Source organism: Magnolia sinica, chromosome 5 (genome assembly GCF_029962835.1).
Source record: "Magnolia sinica isolate HGM2019 chromosome 5, MsV1, whole genome shotgun sequence".
In the NCBI taxonomy this organism is placed as follows: domain Eukaryota; kingdom Viridiplantae; phylum Streptophyta; class Magnoliopsida; order Magnoliales; family Magnoliaceae; genus Magnolia; species Magnolia sinica.
The window spans coordinates 39,623,012-39,630,791 of NC_080577.1; the positions used below are offsets into that span (position 1 = coordinate 39,623,012).

General features: G+C 39.2%; 1 non-coding gene across 1 annotated transcript; it reads left to right on the forward strand.

Moving 5' to 3' along the window:
- The first annotated feature begins 6,229 nt into the window (after positions 1 to 6,229).
- LOC131247627 (small nucleolar RNA R71) lies at positions 6,230 to 6,336 on the forward strand. Its single transcript, XR_009171903.1, has one exon. It is a non-coding gene; the product is annotated as a small nucleolar RNA R71 (small nucleolar RNA).
- The last annotated feature ends 1,444 nt before the right edge of the window (positions 6,337 to 7,780 follow it).

The following is a 7,780-nucleotide window of genomic DNA, read 5'->3' on the forward strand; positions in this document are numbered from 1 at the left end:
CCAAGGGGACGATCTTCACCTTCCCTATCCAGGTCAATTGTGCTCACCGCATTCATTGTTAAGCCTCCTTATTAGAAAATTTTACTAGTCCGATGCTTGGGGACACACCTATAGTCCAAGATTTCATGGACGTATTTAGAAAGATTCCTAGGTTACCTCCTCAGCGCGAGATCGATTTTACCATCGACCTAGTGCCGGGTGCAACACCTTTCTCCCTACTGACATATCGCATACCTCCATATGAAATGGAGGAGTTGAGGAGACAAATTGATGATTTGTTAGATTTGGGTTTCATACAACCGAGCATATCTCCCTGGGGAGATGTTCACTCCCCAAGTATAGGGTTGTGATGTAGTAATAAACTCGATAAGACCGAGGTCGAATCCCAAGGGACTGAAACCTATACGTAATCTGAAACTAAATAGAACTAGAACTAGAATAAGATAAACTCTAAATCAAATGAAATTTAAGGAATAATGGTGAAGTGCTTATCTAAAACTTAGAGAAATCAGAGGTAGGAAACTAGGGATTTAGAGGATCCACTTGTAGAGATCAGGGAGATCTTATGCTCGGTTCAAGAACTCAACTAGACTTAGAGTCTCATCTTTATCCAGTTGAAGGGTGTAACCATGAAAATCAAAACTAAACTTTCTTTGATATAGTTTTCAAGAGATGAAAGGTACATGAATTAGAATGGATTCCATCACCAAACCATGCCCAAGAGATAAAGTAAACAACAGAATTAAACTAATTACCAACCAATCACAATGTATGAAGGTTAGGAAGGGTACCGTCATCCGACCATGCCCAGGAGACGATGGTGAACAACAGGGCTTCCTGACGTCATAAACATAAAAAGGAAAGGAACATGCTCAAAGTTATCACAGACCCATTGTAATTTTAGTCACAACAAACCATTAAAAACTAAAAACATTCCCTTAAATAAACTAAAATCAACATCAGTTCAGTATAAACAAAAGGCACAAGCAAAAAGTCTCCCATTACGCTATAAGCTTCACCTCTTAGCCCTAGCTAAGAGGTTTAGCCACTCATGAACATGACGAGGCTAAAACTCAGAAAATAAAGACATAAAGAAATCAAGAAAGGAAGAATAGAACACTAACGACTCTTGCTGCCTTCACACGTTCAAAGATCTTCAAGGTGGTGAATGAATTCTCTCAGTCTCTTTCGTCTCTTTTATATAGACAGCCAAAATAAGGTCGGTCGGTGATATTGCATGGCTTTTACGGAGCCATTTACGTAGCCAAGAACGCAAGTCCCTGTTTTGGTGCGGCAGATCTTGGAAACTGACTTGCGTCGGCTCAGAATTGTGGTGGATGAAGGTCCAACTTTCTGATTTGACTTCATAAACGGGATCAGGACCCCCCTTGGCATCTTCTAGATGGATCAGATCATCGATCTGATCATCCCCTTGATCACACAGTGGCCCACTACGGTCAGTTTTTGTGGACGCAGAGCCTGCGCAAGGTCCTTGCGCTGGGAAGATTGGTGGGCCCATGATCTGCATCAACGGTGAAATCTAGTCCATCTACTGGTCTCAGCTCGAGAAACAAATCGAACATGCTCAAGTTTGGATTGGATTCGGTGTGGTCCATAGAGTTTCTTTTGCACCGTGAGTCTTCCTTTTGGACGATCGAAACCCGATCCTCGCTGTCTTTTGCAATTCCGTCATCTTGGCTTCAAGCATACATACCGTGGGCTTCTAATGGACAGTCCTGATTGCTCATTCGGATGAAGTTGGTGGGCCACAACTCATCACGGCGGACACTCATCCGCTCGCGCAACAGAGAGGAGAGAGAAACTCTCTCTTAGAATTGGAAAGTTTCCAGTCCGGTGCACCGCGGTTGTGCACCTTCTGTGCACACATACCCATGATCATGGTGCCCAGCGTGATGTTTATGAGAAATCTACTCCATCCCTCTACTTTATCTTCTAACTTCAGGGGTTGAGAGCAAAATTGAAGCATATCCAGATATCAGGTGGGCCCCAGACTGACGATTTGTGGGCTGATCTGTCTGTTGGACCACTTTCTTAAGGATCCAACGGATGAAATTCTACGTGTATGGTTAATTTATGGTCCTCAGGCCAGATATCAAGTTTCGAGCCGAACGGATGGTTGAAACCCTATGATATTGCATTCTGGACCAATTCCGGACCATTTGAGCTTCAGTTTCTCATTTTTCTCGGATCTCTGGCATGTAAATTCATTGATCTTAGTCCCATGTGGTTCGTCCCTTACCTTGGTGATTCTAGAGCATCAAATCTATACATTTAGTACCCTTTTTTAGTCCAAGCTCCTAAAGTCACCTTGCAACACAAACACAATTAAAATAGGTCGTTAAACAGTAACATGTTCGTAAATTCAAGTAATAACTGGGGTCTAATATGCAATATTCGACCCTCAACACAACCCCCAACCAGCATCTTGCTAGTCCCGAGCAAAATATGTGAAAAATACGTTGAGAATTATAGGAGAATTTCTCGAGTGATTTTTGAAAAACTATCTAGATCCCAGAATTCTAAGGTTCATGAATGTTGGGCATTACTTTCTCCGATTCTCAAGCACATGGTAAACTTCATAATCAAGTTCAAAGTATTAATCCATCAATTAGAACAATTTTAAACATTGAGTTCCATGGGTATATAGTGTAAACTCGGCTTACCATCATTAAGAGATCCAATCGTCAATTTCCATGATAACATTGACGATCAAAAGAGCATTCAAGACAACCTAAACCAGAACTGGCCTTACAGATCATCTTTTCATTCTTCCAGTGTTTAATTTTTCTATTAAAAGCAACACCAAGGAGGGGAATCAAATCCTCACCTATAGGGAGCAAACCTATGGTGAAGACTGTACACCCAACCCTTTTCACATATCATCCACGGGGAATTAAATCTACACCTATAGGGAGCAAACCTATGGTGAAGATTATTCACCCAACCCTTTCCAAAGGTAGCTTTTTTTTTAAGCTAGGTATTTTCTTTTTTCTTCAATTGATCATGACGGGCAAATTTTTCAAGCTGGTTCCTTACATGCTTAGTGATTACCAAGTTAACCCTTCAATACCAAACTGAAACTTTAATGTGAAAGCGAGATGTGGCATGTGAAATCATGACTCAATCAATGTTTACAACTTCTAATTATGGATTAATAATTCAAACTTAACTGTGAAATCTAAAAGATACTGAATCTAAGAGTCATAAATTACCAACATTATGTATCTTGAAATTCTAAGTACCCTAGATGGCCGTCAAAATCACTTCGAATTCACAAGAAATTCTAGAAAAATTAAAAATTTTCATCACAATTTTTACTCAAGACTCAAGACCAAGAAAACACTGATTAGGAAACCTAATCTCCCACCCCCAACCTAAAATCTACATTGTCCTCAATGTAAAAGATATATGAGCATGCAATACACATGGGATAATGAAAGTAAATGAGAAGTGATGGGAAGATAGTACCTGGATGAAGGAATCGAGAAAGACTTTTCAAGAGATCACAGTGTGAGAGCACGTCAGCACGAGAGTGAAAACATGAAAATAAACTAACCTAATGGCATAAACCCGACTAACATAGAACATCATAAAGCAAACTACCCTAGTCCTATGAAAATAGTAAATTCTAATCCTCAACTGTGAAAGCATGAAAAATCTACTCAATCAAGCATCCAGGTTCTTCTATTGGCCAGTATCTTGGTAAATTTCTCAGAAGGTTTTTCAACAAGATCATCCAAAAGCCTATTTTGCAGTAGGCTTGGATGTCCTGGAGTGTGAATATCCAGAGAAATTGAGGAACCTCAGCATAAAGTTTTCTTTTAATCATCTGAAGTGTCCAAAGTATATACGATTCACCTGTGGCAGATAAAATTTCGAAGTTAGTACACCATGATGAATCAGAGACTACAAGTAGATAAAATTCAGAAAAATTTGTAGTAGGTGGTGTAGTCTCAACACACGCCGAAGTTTCACTCTTTAGTTCAATTTTTAACTCCTCCTCCTTTAATGGTAAACATTTAGGATCTGGGGGAGGAGGTATTTCAGAATAAGGGTTCTCTCGGTCCGTGACAACTACCGAGGTATTGTCTTGCGAGGTATCTACTATTTCTTGTATCATGAGATCGTTTGAATCTGAAAAGTTTTCCAAGCAATCATCCAAAGAGTTGAAACATTCAGTTGAAAGGAGTTCATTTATTCTATCGAGATCTGTGATGATATGTCCAATAACTACTTTATCTTCTTCGAGAGTAGAAATGAGCATACTCTCTTGTTTGTTTTCAAGGTGAGATGAAATCACCACTGTGTATGTCTCTTCTTGACCTAAATAGGCATATTCTAAATCAGAGAGTAAAGGTTTTAGGTCAAGCTTCGGTGGCTTGAGGTTAGACGATAGAGGCACGACATCAATTTGGAACAATTCTTCAAATTGTAGCCTCCACTGGTTAACTTCAAGTGCCGGCACAGTATCAAGCAAGGCACACCTTTCCCTAATCATGTTATCATCCAAGTCATGGCAGTGTGTCAGGCACGTCTCTAGAGGGTCAGAGGATAAGGTCAGAGGTATTCTATCTTCCACAAAAGAATCAATCATGTCAATGTCATGGAAATTGTCATCATCCTCTGAGTTTCAGCCGTTATTGAAAAAGATGTTTGACTCCAATGTCATATTCCCAAAAGACATAGTTATGACACCATTCTTGCAATTGATAATTGCATTTGAAGTGGCAAGGAATGGGCGACCAAGAATGACAGAAATCTGAGTGCTCATGTTATTGATGGGTTCGGTGTCTAAGATGATAAAGTTTACAGGGTAGTAAAATCTATCGAACTGGACCAAGACATCCTCAATTATCCCTCTTGGTACACGAACAGAGCGATCAGCAAGTTATAATATGGTTAGGGTGGGTTTTAATTCACCCAAACCTAATTGTTTGTATACCGAGTAGGGAATCAGATTGACGCTCGCTCCTAAGTCAAGAAGTATGTGATCAATTCGATAATTCCCGATTACACATGATATCATTGGGCTACCAGGATCTTTGAATTTCTGTGGCACATCTTGCTTCAGGATGGCACTCACTTTCTCTGTCAAGAAGATCTTCTTTTGAATACTCTGTTGTCGTTTAGTCGTGCATAGGTCTTTCAAGAATTTAGCATATAAAGGTATTTGTTTTACAGCATCAAGTAGAGAAATGTTGACTTTCAGTTGTTTCAACACCTCTAGAATATCCTGAGAGTTAGAGAGAGGTTTTGGTGCAACCAACCGTTAGGGAAATGGAGCAACTGGCTTCTCTAGAAGTTTCGGTTCTAATTTTTGTGGGGCATCACTAGATCCATCATTATTGTCCTCTTCTAATTCTTGAGGCTTTTGGAGCCTAACCGAAAGGGTTTCATCAATAATCTTCCCACTCTTAAGAGTGGTGATGGATTTAGCATGCTCCATTTGATTTAAAGAGCTTGGGTTGCCAACTTCATATTGCAACTTTGGACTGGGAAAAGGTTGAGCTGGGAGGCTTCCCTTATTCCCAATTGTATTTTCAGCCTTAAGTCCTTGTAATGTTTTGTTAAGGTCTTGTAAGACTTCTAGCATACCCTGATTGAAATGATCTTGCTTTTCAAAATGTTTTAAAATTGGATCCTCTTCAGGTTTCTCTTGTTATTATTGTGGAGTCTGATTAAAGAAACCTTGAGGGGTAGCAGTTTGTCCATTTCTCCAACTAAATTTTGGATGATTTTTCAAACCAGGATGGTACGTATTAGAGGTAGGTCCATTGAAAGGTGTTTGATAGTTATTTACGGCATTGGCTTGTTCATTCAACACTCCTCGAAAGGTAGGTATTGTGGGATAATTTTCAGTTGTGTGAATGTTACAATCACAGATGCCGCAAACAATTTCATTAACCTTATCCTTCTTTCCTTCCATGGCCTCGAATTTTCTTATGAGATTAGTCACTTTGTAATTGAGATCATCCTCTTCTTTCAAGAGATACAATCCACCTTTCTCCTTAGATTGAGTCAACCTAGACGTGGTGTTCGAATTTGGGTAATGGTCCCATGCTTGTGTTTTTTCAGCAAGTCTATCGAGGTAATCTCATACCTCATCGACATCTTTATTCATGAATTCTCCATTACACATTGTCTCGACCAATTAGCGCATAGAAGATGTCATCCATCATAGAAAAAATTTGTAATGCGCCACGTTTCAAAGCCATGTTGTGGGCATGAACTGACAAGATCCTTGAACCTTTCTCAACATTAGAAGAATGTTTCATCCTCCTTTTAGGCGAAGTTCATGATTGCTTTTCTAAGGGTAATCATTTTATGATGTGAAAAAATTTTCTTTATGCATTCTCTCTGCATATCATTCCATGTGCCAATGGATCTAGGACATAGTGAATGTAACCACATCTTAGCCTTCTCCTTCAAGGAAAAGGGAAAGAGTTTCAGCCTGACCGTATCCTCAGATACATTAGGAAAGTATAAAGTAGCTATGATCTCATCGAACTCTTTCAAATGTAAGTATGGACTTTCTGATTCAAGCCCATAGAATTTAAGAAGGAGTTGGATAACCCCCGGCTTGATGTTCATATGTCCTGTATTTTCAGGAAAAATCATGCATGAGGGTGTACTCACCCCCGCCGGTTGTAAATAATCTCGTAAGGTACGAGGCGGGGGTGCTTAATACACCTCATTCTCATCCTGAATGTCCTCCACCCTAGGTGTAGTGTTTCCGGTTGATTCGCAGCCATTACTTTAATTAACTCTAGGGACCTCGAGCAGTGTCTAGTCCTGCGATGGACAGTTAACCCCTCAACTAATCCCCCTTCGGTCAAGAGACGTCGAGTGTTATCATGAACCTACTTGGGCATGAAACACTCGCAACCCTCAATTTAGATTCTAAACCGGGACCTAAGAGGAAGAATAGAAAGGAATTCTAGAAATAAAGAGGAAAGATGGAAAAAAGTTACCGAATTTGAAGTCCTAAGTGAAGATCCTGCAAACCAAAACAAACCAAGTTAGTTTATAGAAGATAAAACTGAATCTAAAGGCTAGAGAAAGTAAGGAAATAAGGACAAAGTTACCAGATTAGAAGATCTATCAAAAATCCAACAAGGTAGGAAAACAAATTAGTTCTAGAAATCAATAAGAAGGAAAAATCTAAAACTAAAGTTAGTAAAATCTTAATCTTAATCTATTTTTAAAACCAATTAATTTTAAAAATACGTGGTCGTCAGTCGCCGGCAACGGCACCAAAAACTTGTTCACTCCCCAAGTATAGGGTTGTGATGTAGTAATAAACTCAGTAAGACCGAGGTTGAATCCCAAGGGACTAAAACCTGTACGTAATCTGAAATTAAATAAAACTAGAACTAGAACTAGAATAAGATAAACTCTAAATCGAATGAAATTTGAGGAATAATGGTGAAATACTTATCTAAAACTTAGAGAAATCAGAGGTAGGAAACTAGGGATTTAGCAGATCCACTTGTAGAGATCAAGGAGATCTTATGCTTGGTTCAAGAACTCAACTAGACTTAGAGTCTCATCTTTATCCAGTTGAAGGGTATAACCATGAAAATCAAAACTAAACTTTCTTTGATATAGTTTTCAAGAGATGAAAGGTATGTGAATTAGAATGGATTCCATCACCAAACCATGCCCAAGAGACAAAGTAAACAACAGAATTAAACTAATTACCAATCAATCACAATGTATGAAGGTTAGGAAGGGAACCGTCATCCGACTATGCCCAGGA